The 5,992-nt window shown below is 37.2% G+C and overlaps 1 non-coding gene across 1 annotated transcript; it reads right to left on the reverse strand.

The window, feature by feature from the left end:
- Positions 1-2,834: 2,834 nt before the first annotated feature.
- LOC112781480 (small nucleolar RNA R71) lies at positions 2,835-2,941 on the reverse strand. Its single transcript, XR_003192256.1, has one exon. It is a non-coding gene; the product is annotated as a small nucleolar RNA R71 (small nucleolar RNA).
- Positions 2,942-5,992: the final 3,051 nt, after the last annotated feature.

Below are 5,992 nucleotides of genomic sequence, written 5' to 3' on the forward strand. Positions count from 1 at the left end.
TATTCTAGTATGATCGAGAACCGACAGATGAATAGCCGTGCCGTGACAGAGCATCTTGGACCATTTTCACTGAGAGGACGGGAAGTAGCCATTGACAACGGTGATGCCCAACATACAACTTACCATGGAAAGGAGTAGGATTGATTGGATGAAGACAGCAGGAAAGCAGAGATCAGAGGAACGAAGGCATCTCTATACGCTTATCTGAAATTCTCACCAATGAATTACATAAGTACCACTATCCTATTTTATATTTTATTTAATTTTCATCCACTATAATTTCTTAATACAATTTAATCCGCCTGACTGAGATTTACAAGGTGACCATAGCTTGCTTCAAGCCGACAATCTCCGTGGGATCGACCCTTACTCACGTAAGGTTTATTACTTGGATGACCCAGTGCACTTGCTGGTTAGTTGTACGAAGTTGTGAAACAGATATAAGATCATGAACGTGTGTATTAAGTTTTTAGCGCCGTTACCAAGGAATGGAATGATCACGATTTCGCACACCAAGTTTTTGGTGCCATTGCCGGGGATTGTTCGAGTTTGGACAACTGACGGTTCATCTTGTTGCTCAGATTAGGTAACTTTCTTTTCGTTTTCTTTTCAAAAAAAAAATTTCTTCAAAAATCTTTCAAACAAAATTTTCCATTTGTTTTTGAAAATTATTTTAAAATTTTTAAGAATGAATTCTAAAGTTTCAAAATGGTATGCTGAAGTTTGGCTGGCCATCAAGCTTTAGACTAACCTGGTATGATTCCTGGAATCTTGATTGAGGACTTTGAATTCATTGCTTCCTTTTCCTTATAGGTTTTCAAAAAAATAAAAATGTACAAAAATCCAAAAAAAAAATTAATAAAATCATAAAATCAAAAATATTTTTTGTTTCTTGTTTGAGTCTAGAGTCAATTTTTAAGTTTGGTGTCAATTGCATTTTTTTCTAAAAACTTATGCATTTTTCAAAAATTCATGCATTCATAGTGTTCTTCATGATCTTCAAGTTGTTCTTGGTAAGTCTTCTTGTTTGATCTTCATATTTTCTTGTTTTGTGTTTTTTCTTGTTTTTCATATGCATTTTTAACTTGTTAGTGTCTAATTATTGAAAATTTCTAAGTTTGATATCTTGCATATTTTTCTTTTCTTAAAAATTTTCAAAAAAAAAGTTCTTGATGTTCATCTTGACATTCAAAGTGTTCTTGGTGTTCATCTTGACATTCATAGTGTTCTTGCATGCATCACATGTTTTAATCCAAAATTTTCATGCATTGAGTCAATTTTGTGTTTTTCTCTTTCTTCATTAAAAATTCAAAAATATCTTTCCCTTTTTCTTCTCATCAAATTCGAAAATTTGAGTTGACTTTTTCAAAAAAAATTTTAATGTCAAGTTGTTTCTTATGAGTCAAATCAAATTTTCAATTTAAAAATTCTATCTTTTGCAAATCTTTTTCAAAAATCAAATTTTTTTCAAAATTTCTTTCTAATATTTTCGAAAATTTTTCAAATTAATTTTCAAAAATCTTTTTCTTAATTTTAGTTCATGATTTTCAAATTAGTTACTAACATTTAATGTGATTGATTCAAAAATATTAAGTTGTTACTTGCCTAGTAAGAAAGGTTCAATCTTTAAACTCTAGAATCATATCTTTTTAGTTTCTTGTTAGTCAAGTAATCAACTTTAGTTTTCAAAATCAAATCTTTTTAATTTTCTTTTCAAATCTTTTTCAAATTAAAATTTCAATCATATCTTTTTCAAATTCAATTTCAAAAGCTTTTCTAACTTCTTATCTTTTTAAAATTGATTTTCAAATCTTATATTTTTGTTTCAATCATATCTTTTTAAATTTCAATCATATCTTTTTCAAAAACAAATTTCAAAACTTTTTCAATCAATCTTATCTTTTTGTTTCAATCATATCTTTTTCAAAATTACCTAACTAATCCTCTCTCTCTTATTTTCGAAAATTCCCTCTCTCCTTTTTCAAAATTCCTTTTTAATTAACTAATTGTTTTAATTTTAATTTAATTTCAACTTTAATTTTCGAAATCTAACTTTCAATTTTAATTTTTATTTTAATTAAATTTCAAAATTCTCTCTCTCATCTCCTTCTATTTATTTATTCATCTACTAACACTTCTCTCCCATCCAAAAATTCGAACACCACCTCCCTCTCTGTGTTCGAGTTTTTCTTCTTCTCTTCTTTACATTACATTATTTTCTTCTTCTACTCACACAAAGGAATCTCTATACTGTGACATAGAGGATTCCATATTTTCTTTGTTATCCCCTTCTTTGTCATATGAGCAGGAGCAAGGACAAGAACATTCTTGTTGAAGCAGATCCTGAACCTGAAAGGGCTCTGAAAAGAAAACTAAGAGAAGCTAAAATACAACAACCCAGAGACAACCTTACAGGAATTTTCGAATAGGAAGAGGAGATGGCAGCCGAAAATAATAATAATGCAAGGAGGATGCTTGGTGACTTTACTGCACCTAATTCCAATTTACATGGAAGAAGCATCTCCATTCCTGCCATTGGAGCAAACAATTTTGAGCTGAAACCTCAATTAGTTTCTCTGATGCAGTAGAACTGCAAGTTTCATGGACTTCCATCTGAAGATCCTCTTCAGTTCTTAACTGAATTCTTGCAGATCTGTGATACTGTTAAGACCAATGGGGTTGATCCCGAGGTCTACAGGCTTATGCTTTTCCCGTTTGCTGTAAGAGACAGAGCTAGAGTCTGGTTGGACTCTCAACCCAAAGATAGCCTGAACTCTTGGGATAAGCTGGTCACGGCTTTCTTAGCCAAGTTCTTTCCTCCTCAAAAGCTGAGTAAGCTTAGAGTGGATGTTCAAACCTTCAGACAAAAAGAAGGTGAATCCCTCTATGAAGCTTGGGAGAGATATAAGAAATGACCAAAAAGTGTCCTTCTGACATGCTTTCAGAATGGACCATCCTGGATATATTCTATGATGGTCTGTCTGAATTAGCTAAGATGTCATTGGATACTTCTGCAGGTGGATCCATTCACCTAAAGAAAACATCTGCAGAAGCTCAAGAACTCATTGACATGGTTGCTAATAACCAGTTCATGTACACTTCTGAGAGGAATTCTGTGAGTAATGGGACGCCTCAGAAGAAGGGAGTTCTTGAAATTGATACTCTGAATGCCATATTGGCTCAAAATAAAATATTGACTCAGCAAGTCAATATGATTTCTCAGAGTCTGAATAGAATGCAAGCTGCATCCAACAGTACTCAAGAGGCATCTTCTGAGGAAGAAGCTTATGATCCTGAGAACCCTGCAATAGCAGAGGTGAATTACATGGGTGAACCCTATGGAAACACCTATAATCCCTCATAGAGAAATCACCCAAATCTCTCATGGAAGGATCAACAAAAGCCTCAACAAGGCTTTAATAATGGTGGAAGAAACAGGTTTAGCAATAGCAAACTTTTTCCATGACCCACTCAGCAAACGACAGAGAGTTCTGAGAGAATCCATCTATCTTGGCAAATATAGTCTCTAATCTATCTAAGGCCACTCTAAGTTTCATGAATGAAACAAGGTCCTCCATTAGAAATTTGGAAGCACAAGTGGGCTAGCTAAGTAAAAGGATCACTGAAATCCCTCCTAGTACTCTCCCAAGCAATACAGAAGAGAATCCAAAAGGAGAGTGCAAGGCCATTGAATTGATTACCATGGCCAAACCTGTAAGGGAGGGAGAGGACGTGAATCCCAATGAGGAAGACCCCCTGGGACGTCCAGTGATCAACAAGGAGTTTCCCTCTGAGGAACCAAAGGAATCTGAGGCTCATCTAGAGACCATAGAGATTCCATTGAACCTCCTTATGCCCTTCATGAGCTCTGATGAGTATTCTTCTTCTGAAGAGAATGAGAATGTTACTGAAGAGCAAGTTGCCAAGTACCTTGGTGCAATCATGAAGCTGAATGCCAAATTATTTGGTAATGAGACTTGGGAAGATGAACCTCCCTTGCTCATCAATGAACTGAGTGATCTGGATCAACTGACATTTCCTCAGAAGAAACAGGATCCTGGAAAGTTCTTAATACCTTGTACCATAGGCACCATGACCTTTGAGAAGGCTCTATGTGACCTTGGGTCAGGGATAAACCTCATGTCCCTCTTTGTAATGGAGAAACTGGGAATCTTTGAGGTACAAGCTACCAGAATCTCATTAGAGATGGCAGACAACTCAAGAAAATAGGCTTATGGACAAGTAGAAGATGTGTTAGTAAAGGTTGAAGGCCTTTACATCCCTGCTGATTTCATAATCCTGGATACTGGGAAGGAGGAGGATGAATCCATCATCCTTGGAAGACCCTTCCTAGCCACAGCAAGAGCTGTGATTGATGTAGATAGAGGAGAATTGATCCTTCAACTAAATGAGGATAACCTTGTGTTTAAAACTCAAGGATCTCCTTCTGTACCCATGGAGAGGAAGCATGAAAAGCTTCTCTCAGTATAGAGTCAAACAAAGCCCCCACAATCAAACTCTAAGTTTAGTGTTGGGAGGCCTCAGCCAAACTCTAAGTTTGGTGTTGAATTCCCATATCCAAACTCTAAGTTTGGTGTTGGGAGTCTATAAAATTGACCTGATCACCTGTGTAGTTCCATGAGAGCCCACTGTCAAGCTATTGACATTAAAGAAGCGCTTGTTGGGAGGCAATCCAATGTTATTTAATCATTTTTATTTTATTTTCTCTTTGTTATTTCATGTCTTATTAGGTTGATGATCATGTGGAGTCACAAAAACTACTGAATAATCAAAAACAGAATGAAAAACAGCATTGAAAATAGAACAGCCTGGAGGAAGGGCTTACTGGCGTTTAAACACCAGTAAGGAGCATCTGGCTGGCGTTTAACGCCAGAACAGAGCATGAAACTGGCGTTAAACGCTAGAAACAAGCATCATTCTAGCGTTTAAATGCCAGGAATGCACCCCAGAGGAAAACTGGCGTTCAACGCCAGAAACATGCTGCAGACTGGCGTTGAACGCCCAAAACAAGCATGGAAGTGGCGTTTAATGCCAGAAACATGCTGCAATCTGGCGTTAAATGCCAGGATTGCCTATAGAGGGCGTTTACACGCCTAATTGGAGCAGGGATGATTAAAGTCCTTGGCCCCACTGGATCTGTGGACCCCATAGGATCTCCTCAGGGTCTGTGGACCCTACAGGAGCCCCACCTACTTCTTCTCTCCTCTTCACACCTTTTCATAACTCTCTTCCCCAAATACCCCTCACCAATCAACTCAATGAATCTTTCCCATCACCTCTTCACCACTCACATCCATCCTCTCTTCCCCAAAAACCCTACCTACCTTTAAATTCAAAATAATTTCCCTCCCAAACCCAACCCTAAATGGCCGAACCCTAACCCCTCCCCGCTCCTATATAAACCCCTCATTCCTTCTTCATTTTCCCACAACACAACCCTCTCTTCTTCCACTTGGCCGAAACCACTTCTCCCTCTATCTCTCCCATTCTCTTCTTCTTCTACTTCTTTCTCTTTTCTTTTACTCGAGGACGAGCACCCATTTTAAGTTTGGTGTGGTAAAAACATTGCTTTTTGTTTTTTCATAACCATTTATGGCACCTAAGGCCAGAGAAACCTCTAAAAAGAGGAAAGGAAAGGCAATTGCTTCCACCTCTAAGTCATGGGAGATGGAGAGATTCAGCTCTAAGGTTCATCAAGACCACTTCTATGAAGTTGTGGCCAAGAAGAAAGTGATCCCTGAGGTTCCTTTCAAACTCAAAAAGAATGAGTATCCGGAGATCCGACTTGAAATCCAAAAAAGAGGTTTGGAAGTTCTAACCAACCCCATTCAACAAGTCGGGATCTTAATGGTTCAAGAGTTCTATGCAAACGCATGGGTTACTAGGAACCATGATCAAAGTGTGAACCCGAACTTAAAGAATTGGCTCACCACGGTTCGGGGGAAATACTTAGATTTCAGTCCGGAGAATG

This window comes from Arachis hypogaea, chromosome 19, assembly GCF_003086295.3.
Source record: "Arachis hypogaea cultivar Tifrunner chromosome 19, arahy.Tifrunner.gnm2.J5K5, whole genome shotgun sequence".
Classification (NCBI taxonomy): domain Eukaryota; kingdom Viridiplantae; phylum Streptophyta; class Magnoliopsida; order Fabales; family Fabaceae; genus Arachis; species Arachis hypogaea.